Source organism: Trichechus manatus, unplaced genomic scaffold (genome assembly GCF_000243295.1).
Source record: "Trichechus manatus latirostris isolate Lorelei unplaced genomic scaffold, TriManLat1.0 scaffold00024, whole genome shotgun sequence".
In the NCBI taxonomy this organism is placed as follows: domain Eukaryota; kingdom Metazoa; phylum Chordata; class Mammalia; order Sirenia; family Trichechidae; genus Trichechus; species Trichechus manatus.
Genome location: NW_004443960.1, coordinates 10,833,967 through 10,842,559, shown reverse-complemented (window position 1 = coordinate 10,842,559; position 8,593 = coordinate 10,833,967). Strand labels below are relative to the sequence as shown.

At 47.4% G+C, this 8,593-nt stretch overlaps 1 pseudogene; it reads right to left on the bottom strand.

The window, feature by feature from the left end:
• Window positions 1–3,254: 3,254 nt before the first annotated feature.
• LOC101356613 (60S ribosomal protein L39 pseudogene) lies at window positions 3,255–3,502 on the bottom strand (annotated as a pseudogene).
• Between the last annotated feature and the right edge of the window lie 5,091 nt (window positions 3,503–8,593).

The following is an 8,593-nucleotide window of genomic DNA, read 5'->3' as shown; positions in this document are numbered from 1 at the left end:
AAAGGAGTTTTTAAAGGCAGGTCCTCTGGGAGCAGGGTTGCCATATTTAGCAAAAAACAGGATGCCTGGCTAAATTTGCATTTCAGATGAACAACATACCATGTTTTGGTGTGTATGTCCCATGCAGTATTGGGGATATACTTACACTAAAAAACTACTCACTATTTGTCTGACATTAAAAAAAATTTTTTTTTAAATTGAGTTTTTGATGGAAGTTTACACAGCGAGTTAGGTTTCCATTTGACAATTTCCATACAGATTGTTCATTGACTTTAGTTACATTTGTCACATTTTGTCAACATTCTCTTTAATCGTGTCTATACCCATCCATATGTGCTCAAGTACTCGTTTTTCCTTTGGTTGTACTGTGCTCACTACATCCATGTTCGGTGCTACTTTTCCCATCACCAAAAATAACAAGTCTCCATGGTGTAAAGGAAGCCCTCGTGGCACAGTGGTTAAGTGTTCAGTTGCTAACCAAAAGGTTGGCAGTTCAAATCCACCAGCCAATCCCCCCTCCTCTTCCAGGTAACCACCAATGAACATTGGTCTCTCTATATGTATCTGTTTTTGTCTTCTTATAAAAGAAGGCTCATACAGTATTCGACATTCAAATTTAACTGGGTGCCCTGTATTTTATCTGGGGAGTAGGACAGCCTGCAGATTTAAAATTTTTTTTTAATTTATTTATTTTTTGTTGTTGTTGAGAACATACACAGCAAACCCATACCCCAATGCAACAGTTTCTACATGTACAGTTCGGAGACATTGATTACGTTCTTCGAGGTGTGCAACCATTCTCACCCTCCTTTTCTGAGGTGTTCCTCCCCCGTGACGGGCCACAGATTTTGAAGCTCCTCCCTCTGGACTCCTCCTGCTCCTCCCCCCACTAAATTTAGCTAATGTGAGTATGTGTGTGTGTTGGGGGGCTAAGTATTTCAATCAGGATTGACATTTGTGATGAGATATTGCTCTGTCCCCACTTATAAACTGGCCACTGATTTGCATCCTACTCAGCCCATTGGCAGTTCAGTGGTAGAAATCTTGCTTTCCATGTAGGAGACCAGGGTTTGATTCCCGGCCAATGCACCTCATGTGCAACCACCATCCATCTGACAGTGGAGGCTTGTGTGTTGCTGTGAACAGGCTTCAGTGGAGCTTCTGGACTAAGACAGACTAGGAAGAAAGGCCTGGAGATCTATTTCTGAAAATCAGCCAATGAAAACTCAATGGATGACAACAGTCGTGTCTGCAACTGATCATGAGGATGGTGCAGGACCGCTAATGTCTTGTTCCTTTGTGCATGGGGTCACCATGAGTCGGGGGCCAACTCGATGGCAGCTAACAACAGCCCCTGGACACATGAGTCAGCTGGTCCCCTTCTGACACATTTCTGGCCACCTTGAATGGTTGTACAAATAGTACAAGGTGCTCCTCCATATTTGAGAAGAGTAGCCCCTGCAGCTGTGCAGTGCACAACCTGTGCAACCCGACCCTGTTCCCACTTCTAGATGGTGACCGCTGGGAATTTACTTTGTGTCATTTACTCCTCAACACTGGGCTACCCAAGAATGGCATCCCATTCCCCCGAGCTCCTCCACTCCAAGGAGCAATCCGAGCAGGCACTGGCATGTCTAAAAACGTTAGCGCTACCAGGCCCTGCACAGAAGGGCCTTTGATTCTCTGGGCCGACCTGACATCTGCTGGAGGGGCACTCCCTCCCTGCCCACTTTAGACTGGGCGCCCAGGAGTGGGATTAAAGATTTCCTGCACGCCCGCCCGCCCTCCTGCTACATCCTTTCCGGCTCCTTGCTCTCGCCAACCCCCCAACCTAGGCATAATTTTAGAAATTTAATAGACGCAGCACTGCACATTCCTGGCCCGGAGCCTGCAGGGGCGGGTCCTGGAACAACACAGACATTTCTTTCTTAGCCCATGTCCATAGAGGTCCTCTGTGTTTCCCCGGGGGCAGATTTCTGAGGGGCCATTGTGCACGAGGACGAGCTGCTTGTACACTTGCTTCTTTGTAGGATCCTCATTGCCCATCCCTTCCCAGCTGGATTATTTCACAGCGTAAGTGCCAGCTTCCCCTTGCCTGTCTCTACTCAGTCCCCAAAGCCACAGGAGCAGTGGGGAGTGGGGAGCCCAAGGATTGGAGTGTCTCACCTGGTGCTGGTTGGTGGTTCGAAACCACGAGTGGTCCTGCGGGAGAAAAGACCTAGAAATTTGCTCCCATAAAGATCGTTGTTGTGTGCCCTCAAGTTGATTCCGACTCATAGCGACCCTATATGACAGAGTAGAACTGCCCCATAGGGTTTCCAAAGCTGTAATCTTTATGTAAGCAGACTGCCACATCTTTCTCCCCCAGAGTGGCTGGTGCAACCATTTGGTTAGCAGCTGAGGGCTTATCCACTGCACCACCACGGCTTCTTTCTGTAAAAATTATGGCCTAGGGAACCCTGTGGGGCAGTTCTGCTCTGTCGTATGGGGTCGCTGTGAATTGGCATTCACTCAGTGGCACACAACATGTGGTGGTGGCAGGGGACCCACTCTGCAAATCACTGGGGTCGTTTGGTGTCTCAAAACCAGAAATGACGGGTTGGGCCATCTGGGCTGGGGAAAGCAGGGTGTGCATCCAGGAGGTTGGATGACAGTGAAGGCGTTTGTTCCCCTCCCAGGCAGGGAAAGCCTGCACAGTCTTTCCAGATTTCCAGGAATTGCACCAGTCCAGGAACGGATGTTCTCGAGGCTTCCGGAGTATGAGGGAGAAGGAGGAGGAAAAGAGACATGTCCAGAACCACAACAGATACTAACGTGTGTGGAACTCGGACCAAGTGTTTCCACCCTAGCAGATGGGAACCACGGATCTCCCCATTTTACAGATAAGACAACTGAGGCTCTGGAACAAGTGACTTGCCTACAGTTACAAAGCTGGAAGTGGCACAGCCAGCACTGGAGACCAGTCCTCTGCCTTGGAAGCCCCCTACTCTTTTTTTTTTATTTTTTTAACAGCCTTATTAACCAGTTACTATGGAGTCAACCCCGACTCACGTCAACCCCCTGTATGTCAGAGTAGAACTATGCGCCATAGGGTATTTTTTTTTCCTTTTTTTCTTTTTTCAAACAAAAGTTCTCACATCTTTATTACTGAATCACCCTATTAATGTGAAAGCATAAAAACAAAGGAAGAAACCAGAATTTTCCCAATACCTGTTCAGGTGTTCAGATAGTGGCAAAATTTTCACGTTGATATGGTAAGGCGCTAGTGAGCTGGACAGAGCATAAATCTGTGTGCCATCAGATGCGTGACTCCTCATAGACCCGGCTTGGTTCTTCTCCAACGTCTCCTCTTGGAGTTGTACCTGATTTTATTACCAGATTTCGTTCGAATCCACTGGGGAATGGGACGATTCTGCTTTTGTTTCTTGGCCAGGCGTCTCTTGATCCTGAAAGTCGTATGAGAAGACATGGCGTGGAATGAAGGCGGTCACACACACACCATGACGGCAGCAAGAAGGAGAGAGACTCCATAGGGTTTTCAGTGGCTGATTTTTCAGAAGTAGATTGCCAGGCCATTCTTCCAAGGACTCGAACCTCCCACCTCCTTCTGGGTGGACTCAAACCTCCAACCGTTCGGTTAGCAGCCGAGTGCATTAACCGTTTGCACCACCCAGGGATTCCCATGTCCTCTTAGTATAAAGGAAAAGCAGTGGCTAGAGCCTGCATCTGCGATCAGGTGGGCTTGGGTTTGAACCCCAACTTTGCTACCTGCTAGCTCTGTGACTTGGACAAGTTACTTCAGTTCCCTCATCTGTAAAATGGTGTTTTATAATACTATCTACTCATTGCTGCTGTTGTTAGGTGCCATTGAGTCGGTTCTGACTGATAGTGATCCTACAGAACAGAGTAGACAGCCCCACAGGGTTTCTAAGGAGTGGCAGGTGGATTTGAACTGCTGACATTTTGGTTAGCAGCCAAGCTCTTAACTACTATGCCACCAGAGCTCCAATCTTGCTCACTGGATTATTGTAAAAATTAAAGGAGATACCATTTGTAAAAAAAGAAACAACACAATCCAACGATTGTCAGCCATTGTGACTATTGTTCATAATTATTATTGTTGTTGCTACATTGTTAATTAGAGTTGTTTAAAATAAATATAAGAGGACCCTGCCACTAGCTTCAGGAGTTTACATTGTCAGTTCCAGCCTCACCTCCTCCAGGAAGCCCGCCCTGACTACCCCCCTCAGATATTCCCTTTGCCTCTATGTCCTTCCTTTGGGTCCTTTTCCAGCTGACCATAATAAACAGTGTTTGGTGATTTTGTTTCAGGCCTATCTCCTCACTAGACTGAAGCTTGGTCTTGCTCACTGCTTGTTCTCCAGGGCCTACCATGTGGCTGGCATCTAGTAAACCAGCTGCTGTCGAGTCAACTCCGACTCATGGTGACCCCACATATGTTGGAGCAGAACTGAGCTCCATAGGTTTTTTTGTTCTGGGGGCTTTTTTTTTTTTGGTGAAAATACATACAACAAAATGCACCCATTCCCCATTCAACAATTTTTACACTGACAGTTCACTGACAGTGGTTACATACTTCATATCACCATTCCCCCGTCTCTGCCTGTGTTGTTTCAACACTGTTAACTTAGGCTCTCTGCCCCTTAAAGTTCTCCTCTGTGTTTTACAGTTACGATTGTCGATTTAGAAGTCAGAATCGACTTAACGGCAATGGATTTTTTTTTTATTTTGGGTGGCTGTCTTAATCATCAGGTGCTGCAATAACAGAAATACCACAAGTGGATGGCTTCAACAAAGAGAAATTTATTTTCTCACAGTGTAGTAGGCTACAAGTCCAAATTCAGGGCATCAGCTCCAGGGGAAGGCTTTCTCTCTCCGTCGGCCTGCTCATCCATCTTCCCTTGGTCTGGGAGCATCTCAGCGTAGGAACCTGAGGTCCAAAGGACGCGCTCTGCTCCTGGCACTGCTTTCTTAGTCGTATGAGGTCCCCATGTGTCTCTGCTCGCTTCTGTCTTTTATATCTCAAAAGTGATTGGCTTATGACACTATCTAGTCTTGTAGACCTCATCAATATAACTACCACTAATCTATCTTATTACATCATAGTGATAGAATTTGTAGCACACAGGAAAGTCACATCAGATGATAAAATGGTAGACAATCATACAATACTGGGAATCATGACCTAGCCAACTTGACAGATATTTTTTGGGGATACAGTTCAATCCATGACAGTGGCGCAGTGGTGGAAGTGCTCGGCTGCTAACCGAAAGTTCAGTGGTTCAAACCCACCAGCTGCTCTGCTGGAGAAAGATGTGGCAGTCTGCTTACATAATGATTACGGCCTTGGAAACCCTTTGGGGCAGTTCTACTCTGTTCTGTGGGGCCGCTATGAGGCAGAATTGACTCGATGGCAATGGGTCGTTTTTAGAGTTGTCCATTTAGCCTCATATAGCTAATTCTTTAAAAGAATGCAATGCTCCAGGCGAACATTCTTCATTAAATGAGCTAAATTGTTTAATTTTAAGATGACTTCATGGGATCCATAGGGTTTTCAATGGCTGAGTTTTCGGAAGTAGATTACCAGGCCTTTCTTCTGTGGAGCCTCTGGGTGGACTTGAACTTCCAGCCTTTCAGTCAGCAGCCCAGCACATTAACCATCTGCACCACCCAGGGACTCCTGGCATCTGGTTGTTGTTAGTCGCTGTCAAGTCGGCTCCGACTCACGGTGACCTTATGTATGAACAGAACAGAATATTGTCTGGTCCTGCGCCATCTTTGTGAGCACTGGTATGTTTAAATCCATTGCTGAGGCTAGCGCGTCAATCCATCTCGTTGGGTTTCCTTCATTTTCACTGTCTGTCTACCAAAAATGATGTCCTTCTGTAGCGATTAGTCTTTGCTCATGACGTCCAAAATAGGAGCATTATGGCTGTATTTCTTCTAGGACTAATTTATTCATTCTTCTGACGGTCTATGGTATATTCAGTATTCTTCGCCAGCACTGCCGTTTGAATGCATCTGTTCCTCTCTGTCTTCCTTTTTCACTGTCCAGCTTTCACAAGCATGCGAGGCGATTGAAAAGACCACGGCTTGGGTCAGGTGCACGGTAGGCATCAAAGTGACGTCTTTGCTTTTTAGCACTTTAAAGAGGTCTTTTGCTACAGATTTGCCCAATCGAGAGGCATCTAGTAGTGATCAACAAACGCTTGTTGAGTGACTGAACGGGGTCAGGGAGGCTTCAGGGGCCTTTGCTCCTTCCTCCCGGGGCCGGGAGGATGGCATTCCGGTGTCCTCCTAAGAAGGGAAGGCGGGTCAGGCATTCCTCTGCGGGGTGCCCACGTGGGTGTCTATGAAGAGGGGTGTAACCCCAGGCCCTGGAAACTGTGCCAAGTACCTGTTGTCTTCAGGCTGTGCAGGGTGCGATTGGGAGTGGGCGAGGCCAGACCAGCACAACCTGCAGTTTCCTCACCTGCAAATTGAGAACTGTCATCAGGTGAAGTGCAGGGCCAACAGTGAGTAGGTTTCCCTCGCCCTTTTCACCTGTTCATTCAGGTGCGGCCTCCCTGCTGTGTGACCTTCGGCAAGTCACTTCACTTCTCTGTATCTCTGTACCTCAGTTACCTCTTCTGTAAGATGAGGACGACAAAAGGAGTTAACCTGTCAGTATTACTGTCAGGATTAAATGAGAATATCTACAGTGGCCAGCTTGGGAAGCACCCTGAAAATATTCATATTTTTATTATTCCTTATTATTTGTTTGGAGTCCCTGGGTGGGGCAAATGGTTAATGTGCTAGGTTACCAACCAAAAGGTTGGAGGTTTGAGTTTACCCAGAGGGACTCGAAAGAAAGGCTTGGTGATCTACTTCCAAAGAATCAGCCATTGGAAACCCTATGGAGTGCAGTTCCACTTCGACACACATGGGGTCACCATGAGTCAGAGTCAACTTGATGGCAACAGGTGGTGGTGGGGGATGGTATTTGTTCACCCACCACGTATTCCTGGGGCACCTACTATGTGCCAGTTGGGCCCAGTGCCAGGCTCTGGAGATATAGTGAATAGGACACTGTTTCATACAAACTAGATTTTAAAAAATGTTTATGAGACGGTCAGGGAAGTGTAAACTCTGACTGGAAGACACTGGATGATATTCAGAAATTATTAATTTTTTAGGCATGTCATAATTTTGTGGTTATGTTGAGTCCTTGTCTTTTAGAGACACGAACTGAAGTACTTACCAAAACCAAACAAAAATCAAACTCGTTGCCGTCAAGTCGATTTTGACTCATAATGACCCTATTGAACAGAGTAGAACTGCCCCATAGGGTTTCCAAGGAGCGGCTCTTAACCACTGCTCCACCAGGGCTCGGAAGTGCTTACAAGATGATATGTGTCATGGTTTGAATTATGTCCCCCCAAAAATGTGTATATCAGTTTGTCTGGGTCATGATTCCTGGTAAGTGTGTGATTTTCCTGTATGTTGTAAGTCCTGCCTCTATGATGTTAATGAGGGAGGATGGGTGGCAGTTGTGTTAGTAAGGCAGGACTGGATCGCCAAGACTGGATTGTGTCCTGAGGCAATCTCTTGAGATATAAAAGAGAGAAGTGAGCAGTGAGACACGGAGACCTCATACTGTCAAGAAAGCAGTGCCTGGAGCAGAGCGCGTCCTTTGGACCAGGGTCCCTGCACGGAGAAGCTCCTAGTCCAGGGGAACACTGGTAAGAAGGCCAAGAGAGAGAAAGCCTTCCCCTGGAGCTGACACCTGAATTCGGACTTTTAGCCTACTTTACTGTAAGGAAATAAACTTCTCTTCGTTAAAACCATCCACTTGTGGTATTTCTGGTATAGCAGCACTAGATAACTAAGACAGAATTTGGTACCAGGAGTGGGGTGCTGCTCTCCAGATACCTAAAATGTGGAAGCGGCTTTAAAACTGTGAATGGATAGACGTGTGGCAGTGACAGAGGACCAGCAGCAGCAGAGAACCTACAGCAGCAGAGAAGCGGCAGCGGCAGAGAACCAACAGCAGCAGAACCAAGAGACCAGTGCGAGACGGCGCTGGAGCCGACCCACAGAGCAAGAGAGCTGAGTGCCTGTGTGCGGGAGGCTTCCTGGCGGAGTGGGGTGCCTCCGGGCGCTTATACCGGTGGAGCTGCACAGCTTTGGAACACTTGCCCCAGCAGGGCAGATGCAGGCATGAGGCCCGAGGGCCAAGAGGCCACAGGAAACAGAAGCAGAAGCTGAAGAGACAAGGGACACAAGAAGCTGAGATGCGTCAGCGTCAAAAGGTATGGCCATGACCTCAGGGGTTTCAAAGGTGGAGCCATGGCCTCTGGTGTTTCTAAGGGTGGAGTTGTCACTCCAATGGCCTGGGAGAATGGTGCACCTAAAGCCGAGGGAGCAGAGTTGCTGTCCCAGTGGGCCTGGAAGGTGGAGCTGAAGCCCAGGGCCGAGGGGCCTCCACTCAGAATCCAGAGACTGTGGCCAATACCTAGAGTCTGGAGGGCAGGGCCATTGTGTAAATTGTCTCGGAGAACAGAGGATTATTTTCAAAGCCTTGAGAGCTAAT